The sequence below is a fragment of the Lolium perenne genome, chromosome 6, assembly GCF_019359855.2.
Source record: "Lolium perenne isolate Kyuss_39 chromosome 6, Kyuss_2.0, whole genome shotgun sequence".
Classification (NCBI taxonomy): domain Eukaryota; kingdom Viridiplantae; phylum Streptophyta; class Magnoliopsida; order Poales; family Poaceae; genus Lolium; species Lolium perenne.
Genome location: NC_067249.2, coordinates 31,276,769 through 31,299,636, shown reverse-complemented (window position 1 = coordinate 31,299,636; position 22,868 = coordinate 31,276,769).

Below are 22,868 nucleotides of genomic sequence, written 5' to 3'. Positions count from 1 at the left end.
AAAATGAAAAACCAAGGCACATAGTCTTCTTATGTTATATTGTAAGCATTCAATTAAGTTGATAAACAAGGTCTAGACATATTCAAACCAGAGAAATCATGTATCTACCTCCTAACCTAAACTCTGTCTCATGAAGTCAAGCATGATGATATGTGGTTTTTGGTTTCAAACATGGAAATTTCAAAAACCCTCCCAAGAGCTTCATTTTGAAGTGATTAATTATGAAGCATACATGCATGCTTACTTTTTCATATTCATGTTTTAAACTTATTCAAATCTTGGTGAAACCTAGGATTTGACCAAGATTCAAATCCGTATAAAAATTAAAAAACAAAATAAAAAAACAAGGTCTTCTTATGTTATATAGTAAGCATTCAATTAAGTTGATAAATAAGGTCTAGACATATTCAAACCAGAAAAATCATGTATCTACCCCTAACCCTAAGCATGTATCTCGTTGTTTGCGCTATGATACAATATCTACCTATGTTACACTAATCTCCTCTCTCCTACTTAATTAGCTGCCACATCAGCAGTTTTGTGGGACCAATGTGTATGATACTAGCTATAATACTAGCACTATCATGTGGGTACCTAAATCTCGAGTCAAAGTATGACACGAGACCGATGTGGACTTTATTAATGGTGGAAGGGAGTAACAATCATAAGCACATTATTATTATTGATTGAACAACATTTTATTTGATGTGCCATAAGAAGTTTAGAAACTCCTAGCCCCTGGAGGTGGCGTTTTGGCACACACGTGCATATGCACCGATTATTGGAAATAATACAAAAAACAATTATATAAATGTTAAAAAAATCTGATATAAATTTTTTGGTATACATTGTGACATCCTATGTTCGTTCATAAGTTTTCGTGGAAAAACAATATTTTGTGTGGTGTGTACAAAAAAGGCAAAAAATGTACGTAGTCGTGTTACAGCATCAAAATTTGTCTTTTTTTACAGGAGCCACATATTTTTTTTAAAAAACTTATGTACCAACATAAAATGTCTAGATATACATGTAAAATTTCAGTTTAGAATTTTTGGACACTTTGAAATGTGGATTCACATAATGGATTCCTCTACCTCAACCCCCTTGGATTATGAGCAGGACTTACGGTACTACTAGTAGGGCCTACTATTTATTATTATTATTACCTCTGCAGGCAAAATTTAATCTCATCGAGCGGTAAAATTCCCCGCCAACGCCCAAATATCTCGCGCGCAAAGTTTCAGATCTGCGAATATTTTTTTCCCTCAAAAGAAGGACTGCGAAATTCCCTTCTTCTCCTCTATCGCCCAGCCTTCGCCTAGTTTCGCCCGCAAGCCCTCGGGAGAAACCGCTCCTCTTACCTACCTCCCACCTTCCACGGCCGCCGCACCGGAAAATCACCGCCGCACTTCGCCGTTCAAGCTGCCACGGCTTCAAACCTCGAGGCTGCCCTATCCGCTTGATCTGCACCTACTCCGGCGTCCACCGTACCGTATCTCGTTCGCCGACTATCGACCACCGCACCTGACCAGCTTCGCCGACACCGCCGGCCCCGTGCAGCGCACATCATACGCTTCACCGACCTTCTACTTCGGCCGCACGCTGAACACTTCATCGACCGCCCAGCATGTCCTTCTCCGACCCCCCAAGATCTGCTTCCCCGGCACCCACCGCAACAGCAGTCCCCTCGCCGACCTCCACGTCACCCGTAAGAATGCGGAACACGTCTAAACGCCGCCGTAAATAGGTAACCAGACATCCTGCGCGTTTTGTTACGTTAGGAGTATTGCAGTGATCGTATTTCTGAATTTGTGCTAGTATATTTTTAACTTACAAGTGCTTTCGTTTGTAACCACCTCATCCTTTAGATTTAAACACGACGCATAAGTATTTTTTTCCGTGACCTAACCCACCCATTTGCTGAAACTCTACATGGTATCGTAGCCTATGTTTCCTTCCCCGCTAGTGCTAGCCGCCCCAAACAGTACCATACAAGTTCTTCCTTTGACCACAAAAACCACCGTTGAGATGTACAAATCCAGGCGGCGGGAGGCCGCATCAGGTGCTCTGCGTGGGTTGCGGCTATCACACACAGCGATGCGAGTTGTGTGAGATCGGCGGCTGCTCGCGTGGGGACAAAGAAGAGGGTCAAGATCGTTTTGGTTTAGAAAGGAGAGAAGAGGAAGTGAATCCGTGGCAGAGAGATCTGGATCCGTGCGAGGGGGAGATGTTGGAGGCGTGCGGAGTGGGCCGAGCCTTTGAGCGCAGGGCGGAGCCGGAGGTTGGTGTCGGACGTTGACCAGCGTGAGCCGGTCGATGTGGCCAGGTGCGGTCTGCTGTGTTGGCCGGGCGCGCAGACGAGGCGCCATCCGAGTGGAAGTGAGGAGAAAATGGAGATGTGAGGCTGTGAGGATATGTTGTGATGGAGTTGATGAGGCTGCGATTGAGTCGTGATGGAGTTGATGAGGCTGCGGTTTAGTGGTGATGGTGATGGTTGTGGATATGTCCAGGGGAAAGGCATGCGTGCTCGAGGTGAGATCGGTTGAGGCCTGACCGGGGGATAGGCATGGGTGCTTGAGGAGTGGATGGTTGAGGCAGGAGTTGGCTGGGGGTTTGTGGGAGAGACGGAAGAGGTCAGTGGCTGGGCAGAGTGGAGAAGAGAGGCTGAGGACATTGAGGCGAGTGTGGATGGTTCTGCGGAACTTGTGTGGTGAGGCAGCCGGGGTTGTTGAGGATGTGTATGGTTAGGAGTTGTGCGTATCCCAGATGGTTGAAGCTGGATGTCTTCGACTAGCGATGAAGAGATGAATCGAGATGACAAGATGATGGAAAGTGCAATCTTTGTCATGTATCCTAGGAGTTATCTTTGAAAGTTCATTACTCGTAGTTGTCATATGTGTCATGTTGTTGCAAGATGGCCATGGTTGTTTACCCATGATCATCTTGAGGGGGTGTGTTGGACCATGAGTGAGTTTAGTAGTAGCGCTGTAGTAATATTGTATCCAGTGTGAGGCCCATAGAGGCCCATGTCCAAAGTGGTATTGTAACCCTAACTCGGATGATATAAATACAGAGTGTCGTGGTCTCGAGTGACCTAACCCACCCATTCGCTGAAACTCTACAAAATATGAGCCACCAATCATGAGCCGTTGAATGCTCTACATGTCCACGATTGACAACAACAACAACACCACCAACAACAAAGCTTTATTCCCAAACAAGTTGTGGTAGGCTATACAAGTCCACCATTGACACGATTACAATTTCTCACTATTTGGCCGTAGGCTACTGCTCTAGTTACATCATGTTTGATATCTTTCTGCGATCCTGTATTACATGTTTATGCACGTCATAATGTTTCTACTACTGTTTGGTGTCAATTTAATTATAGCAAATCCTTGACTCAGAATCGTTTGTTGTTATTACACGTGCAGCAGGCACATCTTACACTCGAAACGTAGAGTAAAGCTCGCCTATAATCATGTAAGTACCTGGAATTAGTTGTATATTGCTTAATGCAAACTTCTATATCTTGGATCCTGTTTACATTTACAATTGGCCTCTCCTTCATGCAGAGGAGAAACAGTGTGGCACCAGGTTCTTACGCCCAAGTACCCGATGAGGTCCGTGTGACTCAAAAAAAAGCTCACGTAAGTTCCCCGTTTTTTTTTTGGAATGTTAATTTACCTCCCGTGCGTAGTTCAATTGCATCATTTTCTCGTATGTTGCACTACCTAAGTTGCCTAATGGAATCTAATAAAATATAAACAATGACCATATGGAATATTGCACACTTTGCCTTTGACCCATCGGCATCCGGCATGCTGGGTATAAGTTACATGATTTGGCTATGTTAAACAAGTCCTAAAATTCTATTATGTTAATTTTTTGCCTGTTGCTTCATTGAGTTTGCCTGTTGTTCCATGGCTAGTGCATGAAGTTTGATAGAAATGATCCTAGCTGAAATGATGCACTTCGTGTTTTTTATTGCTTTATTCCTAACCTAGCTTCCTATTCTACTTGAAACATGATTGCTTTATTCCTAACCTAGCTTCCTATTCTACTTGAAACATGATTGCTTTATTCCTAACCTAGCTTCCTATTCTACTTGAAACATTGTGAAAAAATAGTTATATTACTTGTTTAAATGTCTAGCTTTGTTTTTACGAGTCCCATTGACATGATGTGGTATATCCATATTCAAATGATCTTTGTTTATATAATACGCTCCATGTTCAATTGCTTCATTCATTTTCTAGTAATCTACTAGTAAGTAGCACGTGCTTTGCACGTCACGACATATATAATTTTAAAATATATTTCCATATTTTATTTGATGTTGATAATTATTATTTTTGCTAAAATTAGTCACAAAGCCTAAAGTTTGGCTTTTGAAAAACTAATACACCCTAAAAGAAGTAATGGAAGGAGTAATATGTGAGTTCATTACAATTAAGTTTTTTAGTCAGTATGAAATAGAAGTATACCCTAATACGAAAGTGACAAAACTTTTTCATGGACACCCCATTAGGATTATGTATATTTTTGTGATTAGAGTCGAGAATTTTTAAGGATCTATCTTACCTTTTGCGGCATGCATATTGCACGACAAGACTATCTAATTTATATATTTCTACCATATTTTTTGAAATTTAAAATACATTATCCAATATCTATGTATAAATTTACTACCTCAATACTTTTTATGTGACCCACACATGGCCACCGTTAGATTTTATATCAAAACTGGGTTGTCATGGGGAAAAAAGCTAGACCTTAATATGAGTAAATACGAAATATTAGTACTAAATTAATATATATAATATTTTATCAGCCTTGGTTGGTGGACCAATGAACTTCGTATCTTCGAGCTTGAAGATGGTTCTTGTAACATAGTAATTGCTATTTGTTTTCCTAGCACAGAATTATATATCAATATCTTCACATAACCATGTACGATGAAGATGATATCTTTCATAACACAGTGCCAATGTAGACGATGGCTTGTGCTTCTATAAACTCCCAAAATAAAAATGTTTTCTTGAGTAAAACAAAAGAACGGCTGAGATTAAATGATACATGTTTGGTATTAGGGGTGAGATAGCTGAGATTAAATGATACCATGATACCCTTTCGGGGATTACACTATTTTAAATTTTGAGGGTATATGAAAGCTAAGGCCCTGTTTGTTTGGGCTTCTGCTTCTGCTTTTAGAGCTTTTGAGGTCCAAAAGTAGCAGCCCAAACAAACACCAACAATTAGAAAAGCGCTTTGCGAAGCGCCGTGCCTAAATGAACTAGCAATCCGGAAGTTGGGCGAGACCTGCTTCCCGAGCATCTTCTGAGCCCGAGCGGCGGTGGACCAAAATGCCCCTACCACTTGCGGCTATCAAGGAAAAACCTGCCCTCACGTACAACTCTGGCCCGCCCCTTCCAATCGTTCCCCGCCCGAGAGCCCAGTGCCCATTTTCCCCTTCTTCTGTCCCGTTCAATGAAAGGATAGGGTTAGGGTTTCTGCCCGGCCGCCGTCGTCGTTCCGGCCGGCATCGTCGCCGCATCCGCCGCCGCCGTCCCAGTAGTCCGTCCCCACTTGCAAGCTCGTCGGGAACGCCAGAGAGCATGGTGTAGGAGCTCCTGCAGCAGGGGCGCGCCTCCGCCGCGATAGCATGCGTGGCCCCATGGTCAGCCTCGAGGCCGAGGGCCAGGTCGACCGCCTCCTCTGCGCGTAGGCGGACAAGCAGGGAAGCGCGGCCTAGGAGGAGGACGGCGAGCAGTGGAGGCGCGACCTAGGAGGAGGAATACGAGCACGGCCGCCGGCGACAGGAGGTGCTCGAGGCGTCGCGGGGTCGCAATTTCTCATTCAGCAGACCGCCCGGAGCTGCTCTTCCATCGGTTGGTCCATCTTCACTCCGGCGCGAGGCTCTTCACTACCCGCTCGCCGCCGCAGGAAATTCTTCCTCCACGATTCCGTCCAATCCACGGTATTGAAGTATTGATGTACGAGTAATTGGTAGTTTGGTACAGAGCACGGTGTTCATGCGATGCAATTTTATTTTCCTCTCTGTCTTGTATATGGTAGCTACCAGTTTCACATGACGGTGAAGATGAGAAGGATTTGACAATCCTATTCATATATAGTTTATTTTGGATATCATCGTTTACTTCAAGCAATCAAGGCAATACTTCTGCAAAAATCCTTTTGTGCGCTATTTTGCAAATCTTACTTTTCAATATACAGTAGCATATTTTAGAGCTTAGAGCCTGCCCATTTAAAGCAACCTCGCTGATTAAAAATCGACTGATTAATTCCTAAAATTAAGGTGATCGATCAATTAACGGTTAGTGAGATGTCTTGTGATATTGTTTACACTTTTTTTAAAGCCGTAAAAACTTTAACTTAGAAGCCAAAAGCTATATTTAATTCTAAACAACACTCCAAAATATTCCGATACAAAAAGTGTTCAAAATTATTTTAGCAAAAAAGAAAGATAAATTGAAGTATTTTGGGGTTATTAAACATGATAATTATGTAATGAAACTATTATAAATAGCAAATTCGTTTCAAATCTGCATATATTCAACATCTTCAGCACTCAGGGCATTTCAGACATTTCACTCCTAAACCAACAAAGCAGCAGCCTATAAAAAGCACTTCAACCAGACATCACATCTCTGCTTCCAACAATGCTTCTCACAACTGCTTTTTCACAGCCCACCACTACAAACTGCTTCTCAAAAGCTGCAGCCCAAACAAACAGACCCTAAATCCTTAGATTTTGTTGGCAAGTGAATGTTGTCATTGGCCCTGTTATGGATTTTGCATTTCTATTGCCACTACTTGTACTGACATCTCGCTTCATTCTTGTTTAATTCGGTCCCGTTGGTACTCGAACCCGGGTGGGCTGGCTGTGCACTCGCAAGCCTTGCCACTGAGCTAGCACTCAGTTCTCAGATTAAGCAATGCCTCATTATGCTTAATTTAAATGTTATGTCACTTCATACAAGCCATACAATTAATTGTTGCATTGACCTTCTACGTTGTCGAAGGCACTATCTGAGCATGCTTAAATCAATCATACATTATTTTCCTAATTGTATCCAATCCAACATGCACATGTTTTGACTGTATTTGGCAATTTGCTAGATTTCTTCTGTGCAAAGTGACTGGCTTCGTTATTGGGCACATGATGTCTAGTTGCTTGGTTCATTGTATACATCATCGCCATGATCTAGTTTGGTTTGTTCTAGGAGGCATGTGGCTTAACCGGTTTCTTTGTTATATCTGCCCATGGTTCTTTCAAAATTATGTCAATAAAGGTCGTTTGTTTGCCGTGTATTGTATTGCATTTTAACTTGTTTTGTCTTAGTTTCAGCCTGCAAACAAAGCTGTAATGTCAGTAGGGACAACCCATTTATCAAGTGTTGCGGTCATTTCACAGAGCAACAGTGACAGTGGCACGTGCTCTCATTGGTCCACTGAGTCCAGTACACCAACCGTTCTAGAAGAAATAGATGTACGAGGCTCTATTTTGGATTGCTTGCTATGTTATATCAGCTCAATGATGCTCTTGAAATTGGAGGTCTTTTATTGCATCATATGATGTTGTAACTTGTTTTATCTAAATTTCAGGCTTCAAATAAAGCTACAAAGCCGAAGCAAGGGCCAATGCCTCAAGTATTGATGTTTCACAAAGCAAAGTGAGAGTGCATATTGCTCGCATAGGCCCATGGTATCTATTGCTCAACTTAATCCGGCACAAAGAGATTTGGGGATGCACTCCAAGAGGCAGTTGATATATTTGGGCGGGAAAACAAAGATGTTGATGAAATAATTGCCAACACACGCCAAGAGATACATGAATTGAAAAATAGGCAAACTTTGACAGAAAAAGTTCTAAAGAATCTCCTATGCACTTGTCATGGTAAGCCAGTTGTGATGTGTCCGGGAATTGAAGGTGTCTAAATAAACTTTGATTCTGTTGTTCGACCAAGTGGATCGCTGATGCCAATGCTGTAATTAATTACTGCTCAAAATTTCGTTCAAAATTTCCTGGTCTGTAATAATTGCAAATTTTGTTGTTGTACTAAAATTAGATATGTTCCATGTGGCTGCTGTATTTTGTGTGAAATAATATAATGATGTGTACTTCAATTGAACCATAAATCGGCTGCATGCTGAAAATTTGAATATGAGCGCACGTGTGAACTGTTTCGCTCGTAATGCAATAAAGGCTGTTTCTTCGAAGACTATGAACATGGTAGCCCATTAATAATACCTTAATAATTATGCCTCGCTAGCAAGATAGACGGTCCTTATTATAGTCGAGGCATGCCAACTTGTATGATTAAAAGTAGTTCGTACACATTAAATCTACCATCTGCATTTTTCTTTGTAATAACTTTTCTTTTTACATAACTCAAAACTTGTCATGCTAATATGAAATTCGAGATGGCAAAACATGGGAAAGATAAAGATATCTCTTTCTGCGAAATGCTGGGTTTTGAAGCCCAAGTCCAAGTCTTTCTCTGCTCAAGTTTTGGAGGAACAACTCCAAGTAGAACGAGTTGCAACAGCTATGCTAAGAACAAAAGTTAACATGTTGAGATCGAGATTAGAAGCATGTGATGCCCTATTGCACGAGGCCAATCAAGTTCGTTATAATCTTCCAAAGACTTAGAAAATGCCATAGATAATTGGAGATGAACACTACATAGTGAGTACATTGGTCTTGTGAAATGTTTCCTTAGAATAAGGCACCGTTCCTACTATTGTTGGTCGATGCATTTATCTGCGGTTGGGATCAACTTGGTAGTTGTTCCTGTGGATGTTATATAAATTAATTGCATAGCCTTTTTCAATCAGTTCGAACTTAAATGGTATCATAGCCTTGGTCTCAAGTTTGAATTGTCGAACGCGTGGTTTAATTTAATCTCAGTCGGGCGGCAAAATCTCCCACCAATCCTGAAATATTTCAAACGCATTTTTGATTGGGATTAAGAAGATAGGGACATAGATCCAGTGCCCCCACGTTCACAGGGCACATCAAACTTGAGATTAAATTATGCGTTCTAGTTCTATACAAAACCCAGTAGGAGGTTGAGCGCCAGCGGCTAGGGTTTAGTGTGGGAGGAGATGATATGCGTACGCTCCTGTTTATATAGGTCGGAGGCACGCGACGGCCGCTGCACGCGTGGCATCGCCATTCGCAGAGGTAGGTGACGACGCGTGCCACACGAGTCATCGCCATTTTACGCGACCGCAGACTGCCGAAGCGGCGCCGCTGAGAAGACGCATCGACGCTGGGTCACTGCCAAGCGGGCCCGACGAAACGTTCTCCAGACGCGAGCGGATACTTTACGCGTCCACGCAGTGTCCGCGACGGATCCGAGACACATATTTGGGCATGTTTGCGTCGCTGCGAACGGCCCAGTCACTATGCGTCGTCCCGCTGGAGTTTGTACCAGATACACTTTTGGCCCGGACAGATGCGCTCGGAACCGAAATCATCTTCTGTTCCCTTCTCTATTTCTTCGAGTTCGAGAGAACACAAGCAGCTCTTCGGCTCAGCAGAAATTAATCGGGTCACGCCGTTGCTTTCCTTGCCGTTGGATTGAAACGAATGGTGGATGGGAAGCCTCAGGTCACGTTGTGCCCCGTGAACGTGGGGCACCGGATCTCTCGTCCGTAAGATAGATCATGATCATGGTAGTGACCTATATTCAACGTGATGATGATTTGATTTTGCACTCGGCCTTGAACAGAGGTACTAGTACGGTGTCACAATTTTTTATCATTATACTTGGACGGTGGCCAAATTCAAAATCTCATAGCGGCAAAACTTGCCGCCCACAAAATACAAAAATTTCACACGCTTCCAAATTCCTATTCTACCCCTGTGGAGATGGCAGCAAAGTCGGTTGGTGGGGGGGTCTGCTCGTCATTTTTTGGATCACCACCTCCCTAGCCCAGGAAACCCTCCCAAAAAAAAAACATTTCCTTCAGACCACCCACCGGAACTTCCCAAGTCCCTCTCTCCCACCTCCACGACCACCGCACCGGAACATCCCCGCCGGACTTCCCTGGCCTACCCGAGCCCTCGCGATCCTCGTCATCCGGCTGCCTGCCGGAGCCGCTTCATCGACGCCGTCATCAACCGGACCGGATCATCCCCGCCGAACCTCGAAACCATATGCTCATCCAGCAGTCTACCGCAGTCGCTTCAGCTGCGGTATCATCCACCCCACCGGAGCTGCTTCGCGGGATCCGTCGTCCACCGCATCGTATCTTGCTCACCGACACCGCTGTGCATGAACCGGATCTGCTTCACCGGCGCCGTGCATGATCTAAACTCTTAATCTTGGGGGAACCTGTTTGTGCTAACGACGCGCCGTTACGTTTTTGCAGATGAGATGAGTAACCATGAAGTGTAATGGCCGTCTCTCCAACCCCAAGTAGCACATGTAGCGTACTTCATCACCGGATCTATCAACCCCAGGAAGATCTGCTGTGACTCCCACAGAGTACTTCTCCTAATGTAAGTCCCTTGTTTTAGCGCCATGTTCTGGGTTCGGATGCTTGTTTGTGCGAAGCTCTTTTAGTTCATTCCTAGCTATGACCGTAACACGTTGCTATTTTCTACTTCATTGCTAACTTTAAGCGATTGAACATTTTGGTTTGCATTCCCTGCTCTGTAGATGTAGCCATCATAACTTCTATCTTGCTCAGTCGTTGTTACAAAAATTATAGGTATTATAGTAACATCCTGCTATTATTTAGTTCATGGCCAATTTTAAGTAATTGCACATGTTGGTTCGCATTCCCTGCTCTATAGCTTTTGGCATCGTAACTTCTATATTTGGTTTACATTCCCTGCTCTGTAGATCTAGCCATCATAACTTTATCTTGCTCAGTCGTTGTTACAAAAATTATGGCCTGCTACTATGTTGTTTGTGCCAATTTTTTACTCCATGAACATGTTGGCTTGCATTCCCTGTACTACAGTGTGATGCCATTTTTTGTATCTAGTTCATTGTAAGCTAACAAAGTAAGGACTTAGTTTGGCATGCTATCACTCTGCTATCTAGCCTCGTAGTACAAATAAACTTGTCATACTACTAGATAATAATTTTGCGTGCCATCTTGTTCTTCAAAAGCTTGCATTATTGACTTGTTTCTCCGACTTGGCATGACGCTCACAAATTGAAACCTGAACATATTGGTTTGCATTCCCTCTTATACAAGTTCACAGGTGATCCCACTATATTATGTATCTGGTCCATCCTAAGCTCCAGCATTAACTATCCTCTATGTGTTGCTCATTACAAGTTTATATCCCGAAACATCTTGATTTGCATCCCCTTCACTATAAGTTCAGGAGTATTATTTAGTTCACGGCCAAAATGAAGTAATCGCACTTGGCACATGTTGGTTCACATTCCCTCCTCTTTAGCTTTTGCCATTGTAATTTCTATTTTTGGTTTACATTCCCTGCTCTGTAGATGTAGCCATCATAACTTCATCTTGCTCAGTCGTTGTTACAAAATTTATAGCCTGCTACTATGTTGTTCATGCCAATTTTGTACTCCCTGAACATGTTGGTTTGCATGGGACTCGACAGTAGTAAGTCTGCTGTTTCATTCTAACATGCTCTGTTATATTGGCTATTGGTATGCGGCATGCACTCTTTGTTTGCTTATTGTGCGCATTACAATGATCTTGTTATAACGACGAAATGATGAGTTCCAAATTCTTTGGCAAACAATATTGTAGTGTCTTTGCCTTTCCATTGTTGCTGTCTTAACTTGTAATGTCTTTGTTTCGGATATAGGTGCTGCATGGACAACTTAAAAGATTGCCGGATCCCTTCATTGTATTGCTAGGTTTAATTACCATTCAATTTCTCTGGGTTCTGTAATATTTTTTCAATGCCTTGCAGCTGATGTAATATTTAGTTAGTTTTTATAGTTCTTTCGCGCATTTTTTCTTTGGTGCTTGTGGTAAGTGAGGCTATCCGATTTAAATCAATGCTGCGTAAATATTCTCAATATCTAAATCACGAATTCCCATCCCTTAAACGGCCCAATCAAGCGAAATCACATATGTGCCGGCCCGCAAAATCCTAAAGCGCCTATTACGCCGGCATATAAACAGCAACTAAACGGGCTGGCCCACTTACTTATTGGGCCAGCCCACTTGATTTACTGCGGACCCCACACTTTTATTGGGCCAGCCCACTTGCTTTAAGGTGGACCCCACCCACTACTGGGCCGGCCCACTACTAGTTGGGCCAGCCCAATTGCTTTTGTGGTGGCCCCCACATACTAAATGGGCCGGCCCTTTAAGACGAAAGTGGGACCCACCTGTGTTTTTGGCCGACCCACTATCTTGTTGGGCCGCCCACTTGCTATATGGTGGACCCCACATACTAAATGGGCCGGCCCTTTAACTGGAAAGTGGGACCCACATGTGTTTTTGGCCCGGCCCACTCGCGTTTTGGGCCGGCCCACTTGCTATATGGTGGACCCCACATACTAAATGGGCCGCCCTTTAACAGAAAGTGGGACCCACCGGTGTTTTGGCCCTACCCACTATCTTGTTGGGCCGGCCCACTTGCTATATGGTGGACCCCACATACTAAATGGGCCAGCCCTTTAACTGGAAAGTGGGACCCACCTGTGTTTTTGGCCCGGCCCACTGTCTTGTTGGGCCGGCCCACTATCTTGTTGGACCGGCCCACTTGCTATATGGTGGACCCCACATACTAAATGGGCTGGCCCTTTAACAGGAAAGTGGGACCCACTGGTGCTTTTGGCCCGGCCCACTGGCTTGTTGGGCCAGCCCATTTGATCAAATGTGGACCCCACGTACTAAATGGGCCGGCCCGATAGCAGGAAAGTGGGACCCACATGCTTATTGGGCCGGCCCAGTTGCTTTAATGTGGACCCCACTTTGTAAATGGGCCGGCCCGATACCAGGAAAGTGGGTCCCACATGTCTTGTGGGCCGGCCCTTTTGCCTGTTGATCGGTCAAACGAGTGCATTCGGCTCGGCCCACATACTTAGTGGGCCGGCCCATTAAAGTTTTGACCAGTCAACCTTAGAGGTTAGGCCCGGCCCACGTAACTAATTGACCAGCCCAGCTATATAGTTGACCGGTCAAACTAAGTCAGCTGGCCCGGCCCGCAAACTTAATGGGCCGGCCCGCTTAAGACGTGGCAGGCCTCGTGTGGGCCTACCATCTACCACGGGGTTTCAGCCGGTTAACGCCGTTAATCGCGGTTAACGGCGTCGCCACGTGTCGCTTGCATGACGTCAGCAGTCAACGGGCTCCCGGAAACACTTGGGCAACGGTCCGATTTTCCGTGGCGGAAGGGCGCCCAAGCGCGACGGACCGAAAAAATCGTCGTAGGACTTTGCCTGACGCAGTTTCCACAACAGAACCCATATCGTCGGGTTAGGCCCATAGGCGACGAAAAATACCCCTTAGCGGATGATTTTGAGACGTTGTCTATCAGAACTTTTCTTGTAGTGAACGGAGAGCATGCAAGATCATAAACAACACATAGGTAATAGATTGATAATCAACATAACATAGTATTCTCTATCCATCGGATCCCAACAAACACAACATATAGAATTACAGATAGATGATCTTGATCATGTTAGGCAGCTCACAAGACCCGACAATGAAGCACAATTAGGAGAAGACGACCATCTAGCTACTGCTATGGACCCATAGTCCAGGGGTGAACTACTCACTCATCACTCCGGAGGCGACCATGGCGGTGAAGAGTCCTCCGGGAGATGATTCCCCTCTTCGGCAGGGTGCCGGAGGCGATCTCCTGAATCCCCCGAGATGGGATTGGCGGTGGCGGCGTCTCTGGAAGGTTTTCCGTATCGTGGCTCTCGGTACTGGGGGTTTCGCGACGAAGGCTATAAGTAGGCGGAGGAGATAGGTCAGGGGGCCACACGAGGGCCCCACACGCTAGGTCGGCGCGGCCAAGGCTTGGGCCGCGCCCCGGCTGTGTGGCCACCTCGTGGCCCCACTTCGTATCATCTTCGGTCTTCTGGAAGCTTCGTGTGAAAATAGGCCCCTGGGCGTTGATTTCGTCAAATTCCGAGAATATTTTCTTACTAGGATTTCTGAAACCAAAAACAGCAGAAAACAACAACTGGCTCTTCGGCATCTCGTTAATAGGTTAGTGCCGGAAAATGCATAAATATAACATAAAGTATGCATAAAACATGTAGATATCATCAATAATGTGGCATGGAACATAAGAAATTATCGATACGTCGGAGACGTATCAGACTCCACCGCCTCCACTTCGACTCCATGATTTTTTGTTAGTAGTTTCCCCATGGACTACGGGTTCTTAGCTGTAGCTAGTTGGTACTCTCTCTCCCATGTACTTCAATACAATGATCTCATGATCTACCTTATATGATGTAATTGGTGTTGTGTTTGTTGGGGTCCGATAAATTGTGGAATTGTGATCAGATTGTTCATGAAAAGAGATTGTGTGTGAGAGACTCCCCTTGCAGCGTGTCTTGATCTCCCCGGCAACGGCGCCAGAAAAGTAGCTGTTGACGTGGGAGTTGAAAATCTTTGTGGTGTAACTTTTGTGGTGTAACATTTCTTCGTTCCCCGGCAACGGCGCCAGAAAAGTAGCTGCTGGCGTGCGACAGGGATTGCAACGGCGCCAGAAAGTAGCTTCTTGTGACGGTAAAGCACACATCCGTTGGGAACCCCAAGATAGGAAGGTGTGATGCGTACAGCAACAAGTTTTCCCTCAGTAAGAAACCAAGGTTTATCGAACCAGTAGGAGATGAAGGCCACGTGAAGGTTGTTGGTGAAGAAGTGTAGTGCGGCGCAACACCAGGGATTCCAGCGCCAACGTGGAACCTGCACAACACAATCAAGATACTTTGCCCCAACTTAACAGTGAGGTTGTCAATCTCACCGGCTTGCTGTAAACAAAGGATTAAACGTATGGTGTGGAGAATGATGTTTGCTTGCAAAGAACAACATCGAACAATGAATGCAGTAGGTTGTATTTCAGATGTAAAAGAATAGACTGGGGTCCACAGTTCACTAGTGGTGTCTCTCCAATAAGATAAATAACATGTTGGGTGAACAAATTACAGTTGGGAAATTGACAAATAGAGAGGGCATAACAATGTACATACATATCATGATGACTACTATGAGATTTACTTAGGGCATTACGACAAAGAACATAGATCGCTATCCAGCATGCATCCATGCCTAAAAAGTCCACCTTCGGGTTAGCATCCGCACCCATTCCAGTATTAAGTTGCAAACAACAGACAATTGCATTAAGTACTGTGCGTAATGTAAACAATACAAATATCCTTAGACAAAGCATTGATGTTTTATCCCTAGTAGCAACAGCACATCCATAACCTTAGAACTTTCTGTCACTGTCCCAGATTCAATGGAGGCATGAACCCACTATTGAGCATAAGTACTCCCTCTTGGAGTTACAAGTATCAACTTGGTCAGAGCCTCTACTAGCAACGAAGAGCATGCAAGATCATAAACAACACATATAAGATAGATCTATAATCAACTTGACATAGTATTCCATATTCATCGGATCCCAACAAACACAACATGTAGCATTACAAATAGATGATCTTGATCATGATAGGAAGCTCACAAGATCTAAACATGATGGCATAATAGGAGAAGACAACCATCTAGCTACTGCTATGGACCCATAGTCCAAGGATGAACTACTCACGCATCAGTCCGGAGGCGGGCATTGTGATGTAGAGCCCTCCGGTGAAGATTCCCCTCTCCGGCAGGGTGCCGAAGGCGATCTTCAGAATCCCCCGAGATGGGATTGACGGCGGCGGCGTCTCAGTAACTTTTCTCGTATCGTGGCTCTCGGTACTAGGGTTTTCGCGACAGAAGGATTATATAGGAGAAGGGGCAGAGTCGGGGGACGCCCGAGGGGCCCACCCCATATGGCGGCGCGGCCAGGGGTGGGGCCGCGCCCCCTATGGTGTGGCCGCCTCGTGGCCCCTCTTTGTCTCCTCTTCGGTGTTCTGGAGGACTCCGTGGAAAATAAGACCGTGGGCTTTTGTTTCGTCCAATTCCGAGAATATTTCCTGTGTAGGATTTCTGAAACCAAAAACAGCAGAAAACAGGAACTGGCGCTTCGGCATCTTGTTAATAGGTTAGTACCGGAAAATGCATAAAAATGATATAAAGTGTATATAAAACATGTGAGTATTGTCATAAAACTAGCATGAAACATAAGAAATTATAGATACGTTTGAGACGTATCAAGCATCCCCAAGCTTAGTTCCTACTCGCCCTCGAGTAGGTAAACGATAAAAAGGATAATTTCTGAAGTGACATGCTACCATCATAATCTTGATCAATACTATTGTAAAACATATGAGGTGAATGAAGTGATTCAAAGCAATGGTCTATAGTTTGTTAACAAATAGATAATGACTAAACAACTGAATCATATAGCAAAGACTTTTCATGAATAGTACTTTCAAGACGAGCATCAACAAGTCTTGCATCAGAGTTAACTCATAAAGCAATAGACTCTTAATAGAAGGTTTTGAAGCAACACAAAGGAAGATTTAAGTTTCCGCAGTTGCTTTCAACTTTCAACATGCATATCTCATGGATAATTGTCAACACAAAGAAATATGATGAGTGCAAATAAGCAAGTATGTAAGAATCAATGCACACAGTTGACAAAAGTGTTTGCTTCTAAGATAGAAAGAAGTAGGTAAACTGACTCAACATAAAGTAAAAGAAAGATCCTTCGCAGAGGGAAGCAGGGATTACTCATGTGCTAGAGCTTTTTATTTTGAAAATATGGAAACAATTTTGTCAACGGTAGTAATAATTCATATGTGTTATGCATAAAACCCCATATAAGTTGCAAGCCTCATGCATCGAATACTAATAGTGCCCGCTCCTTGTCCTAATTATCTCGGATTTCCATGGATTATCATTGCATTACATATGTTTCAACCAAGTGTCACAAAGGGGTACCTCTATGCCACCTGTACAAAGGTCCAAGGAGATAGATCGCATTTGATCTCTCAATTTTGATAGATCTGAACTTGAGGACATCCATACCGGGACAACATAGAAAACAGATAATGGACTTCTATTTTATGCTTTAAGAATTCAACAACAGATAATATTCTCATAAGAGATTTGAGGATTAATGTCCAAGCTGAAACTTCCACCATGATACGTGGCTTTGGTTGGCGGCCCAAAGTTCTTCTCTAACAATATGCATACTCAAACCATTTAACTCATGGCAAATCTTCCTTACTTCAGACAAGACGAACATGCATAGCAACTCACATGATATTCAACAAAGGTGTGACAGGTTGATGGCGTCCCCAGAAACATGGTTACCGCTCAACAAGAAACTTATAAGAACTAAGATACATAAGCGACATATTCTTTACTATAATAGTTTTTTAGGCTACTTTCCCATGAGCTATGTATTGCAAAGACAAAGAATGAATTTTTTAATGGTAGCACGCAAGCAATTTACTTGGAATGGCAGAAAATACCACATAGTAGGTAGTTATGGTGGACACAAATTGCATAGGTTTTGGCTCAAAGTTTTGGATGCACGAGAAGCATTCCCTCTCAGTACAAGGCTTTGGCTAGCAAGGTTGTTTGAAGCAAACACAAGTATGAACCGGTACAGAAAAGCTTACATAAGAACATATTGCAAGCATTATAAGACTCTACACTGTCTTCCTTGTTGCTCAAACACTTTTACCAGAAAATATCTAGACTTTAGAGAGACCAATCATGCAAACCAAATTTCAACAAGCTCTACGGTAGTTCTCCACTAATAGGTTTAAACCACATGATGCAAGAGCTTAAACATGATCTACTTGATAGCTCAAAACAATTGCCAAGTATCAAATTATTCAAGACAACATACCAATTACCACATGAAGCATTTTCTGTTTCCAACCAAATAGCAATAAATGAAGCGGCTTTCAAATTTCGCCATGAACATTAAAAGTAAAACTAAGAACATCAGTGTTCAATATGAAAAAGCGGAGCATGTCTTTCTCCCACACAAGGAATGCTAGGATCCGAATTTATTCAAATACAAACAAAAATAAAATCACACATACGCTCCAAATAAAGTACATAAGATGTGACGGAATAAAAATATAGTTTCACTAGAGGTGACCTGATAAGTTGTTGATGAAGAAGGGGATGTCTTGGGCATCCCCAAGCTTAGATACTTGAGTCTTCTTGAAATATGCAGGGATGAACCACGGGGGCATCCCCAAGCTTAGACTTTTAACTCTTCTTGATCATATTATATCATCCTCCTCTCTTGATCCTTGAAAACTTCCTTCACACCAAACTCAAAACAATCTCATTAGAGGGTTAGTGCATAATCAAAAATTCACATGTTCAGCAAGGACACAATCATTCCCAACACTTCTGGACATTGCCCAAGGCTACTGAAATTTAATGGAGCAAAGAAATCCACTCAAACACAGTAAAGGAGGTAATATGAAATAAAAGGCAGAATCTGTCAAAACAGAACAGTCTGTAAAGACAAAAAAATTCGGGGCACTTAACATGCGCAGATGAAGAAGATCAAATTGAATGAAAGTTGCGTACATATCTGAGGATTACTCATGAATTTTTACAGAATTTTTAGATTCTCCTACAGAGAGAACAACTCAAATTCGTGACAGCTAAAAATCTGTTTCTGCGTAGAAATCCAAATCTAGTATCAACCTTCTATCAAAGACTTTACTTGACACAACAATGCAATAAAGTAAAGATACAAAGGTATTGCTACAGTAGTAACAAAACACCTTGACTCAAATATAAAACAAAAATTACAGAAAATAAAATAATGGGTTGTCTCCCATAAGCACTTTTCTTTAACGCCTTTCAGCTAGGCGCAGAAAGTGTAAATCAAGTAACATCAAGAGAAGAAGCATCAACATTATAATTTGTTCTAATAACAGAATCAAAAGGCAACTTCATTCTCTTTCTAGGGAAGTTTTCCATACCTTTCTTAAGAGGAAATTGATATTTAATATTTCCTTCTTTCATATCAATAATAGCACCAACGGTTCGAAGAAAAGGTCTTCCCAAAACAATAGGACAAGATGCATTGCATTCAATATCCAAAACAACAAAATCAACGGGGACAAGGTTATTATTAATCGTAATGTGAACATTGTCAATTCTCCCCAAAGGTTTCTTTATAGAATTATCAGCAAGATTAACATCAAAATAACAATACTATTATTTTTAATGAAGTTCACATCAACATGCTCTTCTTGAGCAACCAATGAAGATAAATGAACATTATTAGGATCAACATGAGATCTACCATTAACAAACATAGACATAATAACATCAATCTTATCACTCAAGAAGGAGGTTTCTTCAACAGAATTTACCTTCTTACCTTGAAGAGTCCTTTCAGTGTGTCATTCAGAGTAGTTTATCATCAAGAAGCTTTGTTGCAGCACCCAAAGTGATGGACATAAAAGTACCTCCAGCAGCTGAATCCAATAGGTTCCTTGAAGAAAAATTTAATCCTGCATAAAAGGTTTGGATGATCATCCAAGTAGTTAGTCCATGGGTAGGGCAATTCTTTACCAAAGATTTCATTCTTTCCCATGCTTGGGCAACATGTTCATTATCCAATTGCTTAAAATTCATAATGCTACTTCTCAAAGATATAATTTTAGCAGGAGGATAATATCTTCCAATGAAAGCATCTTTACATTTAGTCCATGAATCAATACTATTCTTAGGCAAAGATAGCAACCAATCTTTAGCTCTTCCTCTTAAGGAGAAAGGAAACAATTTCAGTTTTATAATATCCCCATCTACATCTTTATACTTTTGCATTTCACAAAGTTCAACAAAATTATTAAGATGAGCAGCAGCATCATCAGTATTAACACCAGAAAATTGCTCTCTCATAACAAGATTTAGTAAAGCAGGTTTAATTTCATAAAATTCTGCTGTAGTAGCAGGTGGAGCAATAGGTGTGCATATGAAATCATTATTATTGGTGCTAGTGAAATGACACAACTTAGTGTTCTCAGGAGTATTCATTTTAGCAATAATAAAAATAAGTAAAGCAAACCGAATTAAGTAAAGTAAAACAAGTAACTAAATTTTTAGTGTTTTTGATATAAAGAAAGCAAGCAAGACAGACAATAAAATAAAGCAAGACAATAAACAAAGTAAAGAGATTGGGTGTGAGAGACTCCCCTTGCAGCGTGTCTTGATCTCCCCGGCAACGGCGCCAGAAAAGTAGCTGTTGATGTGGGAGTTGAAAATATTTGTGGTGTAACTTTTGTGGTGTAACTTTTCTTCGTTCCTCGGCAACGGCGCCAGAAAAGTAGCTGCTGGCGTGCGACAGGGATTGCAACGGCGCCAGAAAGTAGCTTCTTGTGACGGTAAAGCGCACGTCCGTTGGGAACCCCAAGAGGAAGGTGTGATGCGTACAGCAGCAAGTTTTCCCTCAGTAAGAAACCAAGGTTTATCGAACCAGTAGGGGATGAAGGCCACGTGAAGGTTGTTGGTGAAGGAGTGTAGTGCGGCGCAACATCAGGGATTCCGGCGCCAACGTGGAACCTGCACAACACAATCAAGATACTTTGCCCCAACTTAACAGTGAGGTTGTCAATCTCACCGGCTTGCTGTAAACAAAGGATTAAACGTATGGTGTGGATAATGATGTTTGTTTGCAAAGAACAACAGAGAACAATGATTGCAGTAGGTTGTATTTCAGATGTAATTAAAAGAATGGACCGGGGTCCACAGTTCACTAGTGGTGTCTCTCCAATAAGATAAATAACATGTTGGGTGAACAAATTACAGTTGGGCAATTGACAAATAGAGAGGGCATAACAATGCACATACATATCATGATGACTACTATGAGATTTACTTAGGGCATTACGACAGAGAACATAGATCGCTATCCAGCATGCATCTATGTCTAAAAAGTCCACCTTCGGGTTAGCATCCGCACCCCTTCTAGTATTAAGTTGCAAACAACAGACAATTGCATTAAGTACTGTGCGTAATGTAAACAATACAAATATCCTTAGACAAAGCATTGATGTTTTATCCCTAGTGGCAACAACACATCCATAACCTTAGAAATTTCTGTCACTGTCCCAGATTCAATGGAGGCATGAACCCACTATCGAGCATAAGTACCCCCTCTTGGAGTTACAAGTATCAACTTGGCCAGAGCCTCTACTAGCAACGGAGAGCATGCATGATCATAAACAACACATATAAGATAGATCTATAATCAACTTGACATAGTATTCCATATTCAACAGATCCCAACAAACACAACATGTAGCATTACAAATAGATGATCTTGATCATGATAGGCAGCTCACAAGATCTAAACATGATGGCATAATAGGAGAAGACAACCATCTAGCTACTGCTATGGACCCATAGTCTAAGGATGAACTACTCACACATCAGTCCGGAGGCGGGCATGGTGATGTAGAGCCCTCTGGTGACGATTCCCCTCTCCATCAGGGTGCCGGAGGCGATCTTCAGAATCCCCCGAGATGGGATTGACGGTGTGATACGTCTCAAACGTATCTATAATTTCTTATGTTCCATGCTACTTTTATGATGATACTCACATGTTTTATACACACTTTATGTCATTATTATGCATTTTCCGGCACTAACCTATTGACAAGATGCCGAAGAGCCGATTCTTGTTTTTCTGCTGTTTTTGGTTTCAGAAATCCTACAAAGGAAATATTCTCGGAATTGGACGAAATCAACGCCCAGGGTCTCATTTTTCCACGAAGCTTCCAGAAGACCGAAGAGTATACGAAGTGGGGCCACGAGGCGCCGCCACGCTAGGGCCACGCGGCCAAGGAGGGGCCCGCACCGCCCTAGTGTGTGGGCCCCTCGTCAGCCCTCCGACTCTGCCCTTCCGCCTACTTAAAGCCTTCGTCGCAAAAACCCCAGTACCGAGAGCCATGATACGGAAAACCTTCCAGAGACGCCGCCGCCGCCAATCCCATCTCGGGGGATTCAGGAGATCGCCTCCGGCACCCTGCCGGAGAGGGGAATCATCTCCCGGAGGACTCTTCATCACCATGATCGCCTCCGGATTGATGCGTAGTAGTTCCTCATTGGACTATGGGTCCATAGCAGTAGCTAGATGGTTATCTTCTCCTAATTGTGCTATCATGTTAGATCTTGTGAGCTGCCTATCATGATCAAGATCATCTATTTGTAATGCTACATGTTGTGTTTGCTGGGATCCGATGAATATGGAATACTATGTCAAGTTGATTATCAATCTATCATATATGTGCTGTTTATGTTCTTGCATGCTCTCCGTTGCTAGTAGAGGCTCTGGCCAAGTTGATACTTGTAACTCCAAGAGGGAGTATTTATGCTCGATAGTGGGTTCATGCCTCCATTGAATCTGGGACAGTGATAGAAAGTTCTAAGGTTGTGGATGTGCTGTTGCCACTAGGGATAAAACATCGATGATTTGTCTAAGGATATTTGTGTTAATTACATTACGCACCATACTTAATGCAATTGTCTGTTGTTTGCAACTTAATACTGGAAGGGGTGCAGATGCTAACCCGAAGGTGGACTTTTTAGGTATAGATGCATGCTGGATAGCGGTCTATGTACTTTGTCGTAATGCCCTGATTAAATCTCATAGTAGTCATCGTGATATGTATGTGCATTGTTATGCCCTCTCTATTTGTCAATTGCACAACTGTAATTTGTTCACCCAACATGCTATTTATCTTATTGGAGAGACACCACTAGTGAACTGTGGA